The sequence below is a fragment of the Pogoniulus pusillus genome, chromosome 10 (assembly GCF_015220805.1).
Source record: "Pogoniulus pusillus isolate bPogPus1 chromosome 10, bPogPus1.pri, whole genome shotgun sequence".
NCBI lineage: Eukaryota > Metazoa > Chordata > Aves > Piciformes > Lybiidae > Pogoniulus > Pogoniulus pusillus.
The window spans coordinates 23,096,441-23,109,557 of record NC_087273.1 but is presented as its reverse complement, the minus strand read 5'-3'; the positions used below and the strand labels follow the sequence as shown (position 1 = coordinate 23,109,557).

The following is a 13,117-nucleotide window of genomic DNA, read 5'->3' as shown; positions in this document are numbered from 1 at the left end:
AAAGCTGAGTCTCCTATACTCAAAGTTTATAACTCAGGATGAGACCAGTAGTCCTCTCAAAACTTTTTCCTCCTGAATCCTGCTGCAGTAAGGGGAGACCATCCTGTCAATGTTGTCTCACATCCATTTGAACCTTTCCTGACACAGCTTTGAAATACAACGTATGCTGTCACTGGGTACCAGTGAGAAGTGATCAGCACTTGCCTCTTCACTTTCCACTTCCCCTCATCAGGAACCTGAAGAGAGCACTAAGTCTGCCCTTCAGCCTCCTTTGCGTCAAAATTAATAAATTCAAAGTCCTTAGTTGCTCATGTCATAGAATCATAGAATCAAGCAGGTTGGGAGACCTCCAAGATCATCCAGTCCAACCTATCACCCAGCCCTATCCAATCAACTAGACCATGGCACTAAGTGCCTCATCCAGTCTTTTCTTGAACACCTCCACGGACAGTGACTCCACCACCTCCCTGGGCAGCCCATTCCAATGGGAAATCACTCTCTCTGTGAAGAACTTCCTCCTAACATCCAGCCTATACTTCCCCCGGCACAACTTAAGACTCTGTCCCCTTGTTCTATTGGTGGTTGCCTGGGAGAAGAGGCCAACCCCCACCTGGCTACAATGTCCCTTCATGTAGTTGTAGACAGCAATGAGGTCACCCCTGAGCCTCCTCTTCTGCAGGCTAAACAGCCCCAGCTCCCTCAGCCTCTCCTCATAGGGTTTGTGTTCTAGGCCCTTCACCAGCTTTGTTGCCCTTCTCTGGACACATTCCAGCACTTCAACATCTCTCCTGAACTGAGGAGCCCAGAACTGGACACAGGACTCAAGGTGTGGTCTGACCAGTGTTGAGTACAGGGGAAGAATAACCTCCCTTGTCCTACTGGCCACAGTTCCTGATGCAGGCCAGGATGCCACTGGCTCTCTTGGCCACCTGGGCACACTGCTGGCTCATCTTCAGCCTACTATCTATCAGTACCCCCAGGTCCCTTTCTTCCTGGATGCTTTCCAGCCACTCTGTCCCCAGCCTGTAATGTTGCTTGGGGTTGTGGTGGCCAAAGTGTAGAACCCTACACTTGGCCTTGTTAAATCTCATCCCACTGGCCTCTGCCCACACATCCAGCCTGTCTAGGTCCCTCTGCAGGGCTCTCCTACCTTCCAACAGATCAACACCTGCTCCTAGATTGGTGTCATCAGCAAACTTACTGATGCTGGACTCAATCCCCTCGTCCAGGTCATCAAGAAAGATCTTGAACAGGTCTGGGCCCAGCACTGATCCTTGGGAAACACCACTAGTGACAGCTGCCAACTGGATGTGGCACCATTCACCACCACTCTCTGGGCTTGGCCATCCAGCCAGTTCTTGATCCAGCACAGAGTGAATCTGTCCAAACCATGAGCTGCCAGCTTGGTCAGGTGCTTGTTGTGGCAGACAGTGTCAAAGGCTTTGCTGAAGTCCAGGTAGACTACATCCACAGCCTTCCCCACATTCACCAGGCAGGTAACCTGATCATAAAAGCAGATCAGGTTGGTGAGACAGGACCTGCCCCTCCTCACAGGACATTCCCTTCCACACCTTTCACCAGCTTTGCTGCCCTTCTCCGGATGTTTTCAAGGACCCTCACATTCTCGCTGAATGGTGGGATCCAGAAGGGCACACAGTGCTCCAGGCAAGGGGGCATCAATGTTGATGCTCTTCACTTTTCAGACTAAAGCCATTTCAAGTGGCTGAAACATAAAGGTTGGCTTCCCTAGCCTCTGTTTGCACCAAATATCATGGAATAGCAACAAAATATACATGTTCCTTTCACCAGTAATCTCAAAATTTAAAAATTAGTTCAGTATCAAAACTTAGTGCCTGCTTCCTAAATGAAGTGCAAGTGGTAAATCCACATGAAATCCAGTGCATTCTTGATTAGGACTATTAGATAGTCTGAGTGGACAATAAATTTTGCCCAGAGCATAATGGCTACCTCCTATATGAAAAAAATAATGCTTAGATTATTGAATCTGCTTAAATGTTAAACTCTCACCAATTTAAATTTAATCCAAAGAGAAAACAGGATTTTTTTTTCAAACGGTAAACAAAGGTTCCTTCTGTCTTAAACTGTTTATAATAAGAACACAAAACTAAGCCAAATGAGAATGAGTCTGCAAAACACTCATAGAGCACTACGCACTAGAAGACGAAGCCTAACCCCAAAGAGTAATGTGAATAAGACACCTGATGTATAAATCACTCTCTGAAGGCCAGTACTGAAGACTGAAAAATGCTCTAAATCATAGTATGAGAATTAAACAAAAAAAAAAAAGATCTCTCAACAGTTGTAAGAAGTAGTCTAATCAGCATATGAAAGGAGTTATATAATATCCTGGCAAAAGACAAAGTGACTGAATTGGATAACCCAGAAGAGTCAGTAATGTGAGCATTTCATTCTTTACAGGTATGTTTAAAGGAAGAAAAAGAAGCATTTTATAAATAAGATATGAAAATACACCAGAACACATGGAACATTTTATGTAAATAAATTAGCTAAGATTTTTTAAAAATATTTTATTCTAGTTTAGACAGGATGGCATTATCTGCCAGCCTTTTTCTTTAATGAGTGGAACCTATAACATGGTTTTGTGTGTGCATGCGGGCAGGAAGAAATTTCATTAAATTTAGCAAGGGCAAGTGTAGAGTGTTGCACCTGGGAAATAACAACCCCAGGGATCTGTATAGACTGGGGACTGATCTGTCAGAAGGTAGTGGAAGGGGAAAAGGATCTGGGGGTTCTGGCGAATGGGAGGTTGACCATGAGCCAGCAGTGAGCTCCTGTGGCCAGGAGGGGCAATGATATTCTGGGGTATATTAGAAGGGCTGTGGTTAGTAAGTAAAGAGAGGTTCTCCTGCCCCTCTGCTCTGCCTTGATAAGGCCACATCTGGAATACTGTGTCCAGTTCTGGGCCCTCCACTTCAAGAGGGACACAGAACTGTTTTGAGAGTCCAGTGCAGAGCCACAAAGATGATTGGAAAATCTCTCTTATGAGGAGAGCCTGAGGGAGCTGGGGCTCTTTAGCTTGGAGAGGAGGAGACTGAGAGGTGACCTCATCAATGTTTATAAAGATGTAAAGGGTGAGCGCCAGGAAGATGGAGCCAGGTTCTGCTGGGTGATGCCCAATGACAAAACATGGGGCAATAGGTGGAAGCTGAGGCATAGGAAATTTCATTTAAACATGAGGAGGATTTTTTCCCTGTGAAGGCAACAGAACACTGGAACAGGCTGCCATGGGGGGTTGTGGAGTCTCCCTCTCTGGAGATATTCAAAACCCACCTGGACGCATCCCTGTGTAATCTGGTATAGGTGATCCTGCTCTGGCAGGGGGGTTTGGACTGGACAAGCCCTTGACATTGGGTGATTCTGTGAGTGCATATGGGCATAATCAAATATCTCCCACTCTTTTTTTTTTTTTTTTTTTAGTCATTAAAAGGATGGTCAATAAGACTTAAGAGCTTTACATTTCATTTATTACCAAACATGTTCTAATCTTTGCCTTCTCTCTGAAGGCACTTTATACTGAATTTCTTTTTATTTTTCTATACTATTTCTTCCTATTTGAAGAGAAACTTGAAGCATAAGTTACAATTTTGAAGTAAGCTTAATGCATGCTATACGTGTACAGCACACTGCAGATGCAGCTATGAGGGAAAAAAAAGGGGGAAATAGAAAGATGTTTTGTGTGGGAACCATAACTACTGAGTTAATCAGAAGCCATACAAGTCAACACAAAATACACTTGGGTCCATGAAGGAGATGCATGTGAAAGTTTGAGAGGGAAGCACGGAGCTATCAGTGGGACTGCTGAGCACTGGATTTTGTCATTCATGATCCAATGAGGTGAAGTGAGCTACAAAGTGCAGGCACTGCTCTGTTCAACAGGTATCATGAGGGACAGGTTTGCCACTTGGAACCTCTGCCACTCTGCCTTTCTGCTAGATATGCTACGAGAAGAAAGCTCCACTTCACATAATTAATGAATGCATCCACAGACATGCCTATGGGTGCTGAATAGAGAGGCAACAGAAATGCAAGGTTTTTGTAACTTTTAAATACTTGATATTGCTTCCTAAGTGTTTTGAGCATCTTTTTTCTTTTGCATGCTTCCATCTAAGCTGCTCACTATATATATTCTCCTAGGCAGCTTCTTCCTTTCTTTGTGTTAACCCTAGACAGCTTCTCTTCTAGATAATTTCTAACTCAGAATCTTACCAGGACTTAGAGATCAAGAGTAAAACCCACCATCAGTGCAATTTTATGTCACCTTGCTCTATGTCCACCTCCCACCTGTTTGCCTTGAGTCAACTGTAACGTTAATATGAGCAGTTAGTCTGGGTTTTCACATTATAAGTTGGAGCATATCATTTGAAGGACAGAAAAAGAATTATGCAGGATTCCCTTTGCAGAAGCAGATGGAATTTAGATCAGTTAAGCTGGTCTTGAAAATAAACTTTTAATTGATAGTTTATAGCTCCCTTCCAGCATGTCTTTTTGCCTTCTATCATTAGTTCATGCTGTCTTCCAATTCATCTCCATCTTCGCCTTGTGCTTCTCATCTCTTTCATTCTGTTAGATATTAATTTCATCTCTGTCCAACACCGTTCCCTCTTCCATCTTCTCTCTTGAGGACGTCCCTGCATGTACCTTTTCCATTTTTGCTTATAAATGTACTTTTGCTAGCCTTTCACTAATTCTTTCCTCGATTCTTGCTACTTGACTCTCCCTAATTCTGCCTTATACTGCTTTCATCTCAAGGCTGCGTATATAGATGCCACACACAAGCAAATTGTGAGAGTGCAAATTTAGAAGCTGCTTTTAAGATTCTGGCCTTGGAGATCTAATATCAGCTTGTCTTTGCAATATGCACTGGAAAGATCTCAGGTAAGTGGATGATCTAATACTACCCATATGGCATATAAGACTTTACATTCAAAGAACCACAAAATCCTCCCCTTCCCAGATTCCTCTGTATTGCCAGGCAGGGGAGTTCTGCCAATGCCAAATGCTTATACAAGCACTGATCCTCACTCAGAAAGCACATGAAGTCTTACGTCTAAGCTGGTGTCTAAGAACAGCCAAATTTGCAATTATTTTTTAGTGTCTATCCTACACTACCACCAAAAGCTAACTATAAATGGAAAAGAGAAGGAAAATAAATTATTTTTTCATTTTACTATTAGTGCTGCTTAAAATTTTGACAATGTACTATAAAACCAAAGGAGGGGCTGCTGTGATGGCTAACTAGTTAATGTCTGTAACACAGAATCATAGACAGGTTTGAGCAGGAAGGGACTTTCAGACATAAGATAGTCCACATCTTCCTTCCATAGGCAGGGACAGTTTTCATTATATCAGGCTATTCAAAGCCCCATCCAGCCTGGCCTTGAACACTCCCAGGAAGCAGGCACTCACAACTTCTTTGGGCAGAACCTTCCAGTGTCTCACCAGTATCTCTACTCTGACATGAAAAATTACCTATGAAGTATTTATCTGCTTCTAAAATTCATGAAGAATTTTTACAAAATAATTCCTTGCACACAGATGGACATCCAGAAACATAGAGCTAATAAATTAAATTTCAACTACCATATGCAATTAACATATTTTAATTTCCTACATGTAACACAGTTCTTTATTTAGACCTCAGACTTTAGAAAGGACTTTCAATTCACTTAATTCTGCTACAGCTTCAATCAGTGATGCACTGCAGAAATCAAGTGAAAGTACCATGCAAGATAAGTTTCTCTGAGATGGTGATAACAACAATAATAAAATGTTCCCACCTTTTTTGTTGTCAGTGTTCTATGAGTCTGTTTCTGAGTCTCTTACTTAAGAAAGTAATCCCACCGAAATTGAAGAACTCTTTAACAAAACACTGCTGAATTAACTACACTACTACTACTTAACTATACTACTACAGATAGGAAAAGCATCATACAAACCTCATATTCAGTACCACTTCAGGAGATGTTTGTTAGAACTGCAACAAGAACTCCCAAGACATAAACTATACCTCTGTAGTAGTAAAGTGCAAGAAAAGCCTCAGCTTTCAATTTCAGTATTTTTGAGTCTAAATCACTTCCCATTAATGATTGTAAGTCAAAGTGTATTGCACTTGTTAAGTTCTCCCTTTCTGATTCTGTTACAGCCTCTGATGTCTTATATAAATTATGTTAGGGTTCTGCACTGCTGATAACTCACGAAGATTATGTCATGCTGACCTCTCCTCCCAAGACAAACTTTTTTTGGCTTTCCTCAGGGGTTTTCTAAGCCTCCCTTAGAGCCCTGTTTACTTCCCAGATTATGCTGTCTGTCTTCTACCATGTTTTCATAGAATATTGCAGCCATCATGACCTAAAGGTTATTTCCCCAAACTGTTAAGGATGGTTTGTAGATGGTTTACATTGAACTTGCCCAGGTGAGTGACATTACTTAAGACTGATAAGTGAACTGTATCTGACTTATTTTACAAGAGCTCAAATAACTCTACTAGCTTGATTTGCTTAAGATTTGAATATTTTCAAGACAGATTAAACAAAAATAACTAAAAAATCTTTAGTAGAGCTCCAGGTGACTCACTATAAAAGAAACTGTTTTATGCAAAGTATTACTAAATTTGAAAAATATCTTGTCACTATATATGCTATTAATATTAATGAAAGAATGATAACAATGAGTTAAGAGAGCTAAGTTCTCATCAGACCTTGGTGGCCTACCATAAAACTTCATTATGAAACTAAACTCTTTTTTTAATGCACATGAAAAAAGACTGTCTAAAATTAATAAGCACTTCTGTAACTATTTTAAGCCAAATAAAAGACAAATTTTAATTGAATAACTTGTACAACCCTCCATCCCCTCCCCCCCCCCCCCCCCAAAAAAAAAAAAAAGACTTTGTTTATCATTTAAAGAAAATAATTTGCTTCCTTATACTTAAATACTGTGGACACTTATTAGGCTATATCTAATACATAGATGAGAAAGTCATGAATATTGCAATATAAACAGATCCATAATCAAGACAGTTGGATTCATATACCCTGTTAAAAGCATTGTCTATTAGCAGAAATCAATAGTGCATTATATATTCTGACCTACACAAAAAGTTTAGATTTTGTTACAGATACCATGGCAGTGCTGGAATAGGTACCCATTTAAAAGTGTGGAGTGAAAATGATCAATTTGCGAAACTTGCCCCACTCCACTTAAAACTAGGAATGGACTGTACTGCTCCAAACAGACCCCATAGGAAAAGAACGGGCATAGGGACTTACTGATAACAAGTCTCACTGTGAAAAGAACATTCCCATTTAAAATGTGCCTTCTTTCGTGAAGTATGAAATCCTGTATTCATGTCAAAATGCAATCTTGTTACCTACAGCACTACAGCCAGTCCTGCATTTGGTGGGAGTCAGTAGAGCTGTATACTGTGTTGTCCGATGTTGACAATATTATTTTTCCCCTTCCTACAGACACTTCCCTCCGCACAAAGCAGTCTCCAGCCTACAAGGATATACTACCTGGATGCAAATCCAGGAAACTGGCACAAATGAAAACATACAAGGAAGACACACTATAGCCATATGCTGCTCCACAACTGTTTTCCATTTGACCCCCTGCAAACGGTTGCCATCAGAGAGCTGTGTTAGCATGACCTGACTGTAATTAAGTCATCCATATCTATGCTAAAACAGAGAGAAAAACAAGCAGATCACTGAACACCAACTGTCAGGCGGAGGAGTTTAATACCACTAAAGATAAGGAAGTGACTCACTATTCTAGTCCTGAAGCACAGCTGCTCCAGCACCAGACAGACAACTGCTTCCCCACAAGCCACGTTCTTCCTTTGCCTGCCATGCCCAAGCCATTGCTGCCTCTGACACTCATCCACATTTACCAACACTGGGAAGGTAATACTTGAAACTCTGTTCAGCACCTGGCTTTTCAGTTGCACATGGTTCCTAGAAGGAAAATACTTATGTTCTTCTACATGTAGAGCAAGTAGAGCAGAATAAAAAAAAAAAAAAAAAAAAAAAAAAGACACAACTTGTATTTCTAGCAGACAAAATGCAAATAAAGTCAGCTTTGCATAAATACTCTCGTTCACCTAAACATTTTAAAATCACAAATACACAGTCAGATTGAAACACGTGGTTGGTACCATTTAAAACTGGTAACAATGAGGGATTTACAGAAAGTGACGAATTCGTTTTCAGATGGATTATGCTACTGCTTATTAATTTATTTTGTAACTGCACTCTGCATGGATTTGATAATACTATTGCAACCTATTCACAAAAATCCCAGGCAACACTGTGATAGTTTTTGTCCCACTTGTTAAAAATTTAAGAATATACAGAGTCAGTACGGCTTCCTCTGTAAGCATCCAAATGAAACAGCATTTTTCTGCCCTGCAGCAAAATACTACTGATGGGCACTTGTATTTTAGGACAAGACAAAACATGCAAGTGCTCCATTTGTGGAATCACCACATGCAGAAAATAAAAACACATTGGCCTAAGTATTTTAGAATGATATTGTGCAATAGTAAAGAAAATGCTAGCTAACAGCAGAGAAAAATCCCACTTCAATTTTACAGCAATAAGCTCCTCAAAGTCAGCAACTTCTTAACTCTCCCTCCATTACTTTATTTATAGCACTACAGCTTTATATGGCTTGTTCCAAGAGCCAAAAAAAAAAAAGCTTTAGAGGTGAACAAATATAAACGTTTGAGGTTTTATCCAAGTCTCAACACACACAAAAAAAGGCCTTTTAACCTGGGTTAGTACATTATAGAATAGTTTAAGTGTTGGTGTGCTTCTACTCACATCAATGAGAACAACCATCAAACTCAGCATTACCTTGCTTCAGCATTTTCACAATCAGCTGAAAGCATTAGGTCTTTCAGTTGTTGTCAAAATAAACTAAACCAACAAGCAAAACCAAACCCAAAAACGACAGAACTTGCTGTTTACTGTCTTTATACAAATACTCCATCCAAGTGTTTGGTATTTTTCCTTCACCACTATCAACAGATAATAAACCACAGTAAGGAATTTAGTGCATAGATTTCTGAAGTGAACAGTGCTTTACCACAAAAAAATAAAGGATACCAAGAGAATTCTCTTTAAAATCTCATGAGTAAAACAATGGTGAAAGGTTAAATTTCCTAACATTGCTTAGTGTTGCTGTGGTAAAAAAAAAAAAATTACTTGTAAACAGCACGTGCACTCCATGTAAAATCTAAACAAAATATTACAGATCTGTTGGCAATTGAATCCATTGGAAATATCCTAAATCCTGACACACTGATGATGCAAATGATTCTGACAAATGCTGAACACAAGTAACTCCTGGTGACTTCAGCAGGAGTTGTGGATATGTCAGTCTTCTCTGGATTAGAATGAGGCAGCATGATTTTTGTCAGCAAAACAAGAGTTCTGCTGTGACACGTGATTTTAACAGCAAAATCTATCAAATCTGAAAAATTGCACACATCATAGTGCTTTCCAAGGAAATGTGCTTAGCCAGATGTCAAGGTTCAGCAGAAGAGCAGCTGACAAGCTAACATGCACATCAACCATATTTATTTCTTTAAGCTGCTAGTGCACTGTGCTGGTTTTCTCTTTTCTCACTCCTGCATATCTTCAGGGACAATATATGTAGTACATCAGGCATTTCTCCCCCTGCTGCTATCAAGCACTATAAAGGCACAACTCACTCAAAGCATGTTTCCTGCTTTCACATCATCCAGACACAGCAGAAAAAAATTCCCAAGGCAAACTTGTGTACAGTCTTTTAATTTAGGCTAAACAAATAAGTAAATGATGAGATGACTCTTGAAATGACAAGACTACTTCCATAACTGCTCATTTTTATTGAGCATCATCTACACAGTATGTGCAAAGATAGGTCATTTTGGAATTGCACTAACTACAGAAGGCAACATTAATGTTCCTGTATCCACACATCATGACTGCCTTCAAACACAGCTAACAGCAACATTTTCAATATATTTGTAAACTTTCAGACGCAAATATGGTTCAATCTGTTAGAAAACGATATATACAAAGTGCTCTTTCATGTACTTTAGATCCACTAGATTTCACAAACAAATTCAAGTTTCAGCCAATTTATGTTAGCCCTTAAGTTTTCTCTCGTGGCAGTCCTCTGCTGAGAAGCCAGGAGTGCAATTAAGGCTCTATGGAAAGATGTCCTGGAGCACAAGGGACTGAACTTTGTGGAAAGCTCTGTAGCTTCACTGCATACCTAACCAATTTCTCCATTAGCAGACTGCTATGCTCCTCACACTGTTGAGTATTCAGAAGTTTCATCACTCATCATCCCATAACCACAAAATACAAATGCACTTCACATACACATAAGAACATACACACTCAAGACACACGTGCAAGCATGCACACTTGCTTCTCCAGCATCACATGCGATTCTTTTGAAATCCCTTGTGTACTGCTTAACAGAAACCAAGAACACTGATGCACAAAAAAAAAAAAAAGGAAAAATAAAGGAAAAAATCAAACCAAAACCCCATAAAGAAAAAAAAAAACTACAAAGAAAAGCCACGAAAACAACAAAACACAGAAAGGAGTAGTGAATGGAGGAGGAAGGGAGGGATGGAGGGGGAGTGAGGGTGAAGGAAAAAAGAGCAGCTTTTTTCCCCGCATGTTGTTGCTTTGGTTCCCAAGTATGCGGTACTATGGAAGAGTAGTTCCCCATTTTCATCAGTTAGCTACATCCTTGGGATGAAAGGGATCAGGGTTAGGGATGCTGAGGCTGCAGAACGGAAAATAAGGCTTAGAAAACATGCCTGACTCCCTGCGAAATTCTCTCGTGCACATCTCTTCCTCCCTAAAACCTGCCCTAAAAGACTGAAGGGGGGGGGGGGGGGGGGGAAACCAACAAAAACACAACCCCACACACAACAAACCAAAAAAACACATAAAACCCAAACCCTACCAAAATCACAAAACCAGAAAAACAACACACAAGGAAAAAAGTGATGAAAAGACACACTCACCTTAACAAGGGGTGTTGGATGGGGTCAGAGAGAAGGAAGGGTGTATAAAAATATCTATTTTTAGAAGAGGCTGTGATAGTATTGAAACACACAGACACAGGGTTCAGAAGCAAGGAGTGTATAAAATAAACGAGGGGAAGAGAAATTATCGAGACAATGCAAGTCACTCCGGTAGAAGAGAATCCCCAAGGGGAAAAAAAAATCACAAATAAACAACAACAACAACAACAAAAAAAACACAGAAAAAAACAATAAACCACCACCAAACGCCCAGAAGGCGGGTAGAGCGTGGCGGTGCTGGGGTTTTGTTTTGTTTCTCTTCGCTGGGGGCGGGAGGAGGCGGCGGGGCGGGAGGAGGCGGCGGGCCGGGGGGCGGTCGCGCTTTCGGCGAAGGCCTTCCTCGCGGACGCCCCGCGGGGCTGTGAGCCTCTCCCCGGCGGCTCCGGGCGGCCGGGCTCGGTCTTCGACCGGTTCCGGTGGCTGCGGCGGACGCGGCACTCTCGCGGAACCCCGGTGCTCTGCAGCCACGTTCACGTTCACGCCGCCGCCGTTCCTCGGCCGCCCCCGCCGTTCCTCGGCCACCCCCGCGCTCTCGGCGCCCGCGGACGCCCCCTACCGCCTGCCTCTGCGGGCCGGGGTGCGGATAGGCTGCGGGGCAGAGGCGGGGCGGCAGTGGCTAGGAGCCGCCCGCGCGATAGGAGCTCTCCAGGGCGGCACCGCTTGTTCGATGGAGGCTGTAGAGCGAGTGGTGCTTACTGCTGAGAGCGATCCGCGCAGCTGCGCGGATAGAGGTGCAGGTGCTCTGGCCCGAGGGAACCGCTAACCGCTGGCAGCTGGTGTGCTGGACCCGGGCTCGCTCAGCAAGCTGCGGAGCCCCCCTCCTGCGAGCAGCCCTTGGCATGGCAGCCGTGGGGTAAGGGAGCAGGCAAAATATTTTGAACCCAGGTGTTGGTTAGAACCAGAACATCTTTGCTAAATTAATCATTCATTAGATAGAAAAAAATCTTTTCAGAACTGAACAAGAATTTCATTATCTGGTATTTTAATTATTTTCACATTTATTACTCCAGCGGAAGAGTTATTTCCTATGAATTTGCAACAGAAGAACTAGAGGAATAATGAGTTTTCCAAATCTCTCATATGAAACATATGGCAAATATATTCATATATATCAGTAGAAAAAGGTAGACGAGGGAAGGTGTGAGGCCACTGCTGAACAAGGAGGCAACCTCGATAACTGAGGATGCACAGAAAGCAGAGTAGCTGAATGCCTTCTTTGCTTCAGTCTTTACACCTAAGGCTGAACTCCCCTGTGTACTCCAGACCCTGGATAAAGGAGAGGAACCCAGGAGAAGGGAATGCTCCCCCGTGGTGACTGCAGACTGGGTTAGGGATCAGTTACACAAATTGAACATTCACAAGTCCATGGGCCCTGGTGGGGCACCCGAGAGTGCTGAGAGAACTGCCTGATGTTATCGCTCTGTCACTCTCTGTCATTTTTGCCAAATCACAGCAGACAGGAGAGGTGCCTGATGACTGGAGGAGAGCCAATGTCACTCCAGTCTTCAAAACAGGACAACAAGGGGTTCCAGGGAACTATAGACCAGTCAGCCTCACCTCCATCCCTGGAAAAATGGTGGAATGGCTCCTTCTGGAGGGCATCTCAAGGCACTTAGAAGAGAAGAAGGTTATCAGAAGAAGTCAGCATGGATTTACCAAGGGGAAGTCATGCTTGACTGACCTGATAGCATTCTGTGATGACATAACTGAATGGGTAGATTTCAGGGAGACCAGTGGATGTAGTCTACCTTGACCTTAGCAAGGCCTTTGACACCATCTCCCACGACATTTAGTGAGCAAGCTGAGGAAGTGTGGGATGGAAGAGCAGAGAGTGAGGTGAGTTAGGAACTGGTTGCAAGGTAGAGTTCAGAGGGTGGTGATCAATGGTGCTAGGTCCAGCTGGAGAGCTGTAACCAGTGGAGTCTCCCAGGCATCAGTGTTGGGTCCAGTCCTGTTCAACAACTTCATCAGTGACACTGATGG

At 42.3% G+C, this 13,117-nt stretch overlaps 1 protein-coding gene across 6 annotated transcripts in view; it reads right to left on the bottom strand.

The window, feature by feature from the left end:
• The window catches only part of LOC135178791 (poly(rC)-binding protein 3-like), a 714,994-nt gene extending 703,376 nt beyond the window's left edge, over nt 1-11,618 (bottom strand). For 2 of the 6 annotated variants that reach the window (XM_064150039.1, XM_064150038.1), the window contains exon 1: nt 11,075-11,618. The gene's annotated coding sequence lies outside the window, so the exon portion shown is untranslated. The remainder of the gene's footprint in view (nt 1-11,074) is intronic. The other 4 variants (XM_064150036.1, XM_064150037.1, XM_064150033.1 and 1 more) reach the window with 4 other exon arrangements.
• Between the last annotated feature and the right edge of the window lie 1,499 nt (nt 11,619-13,117).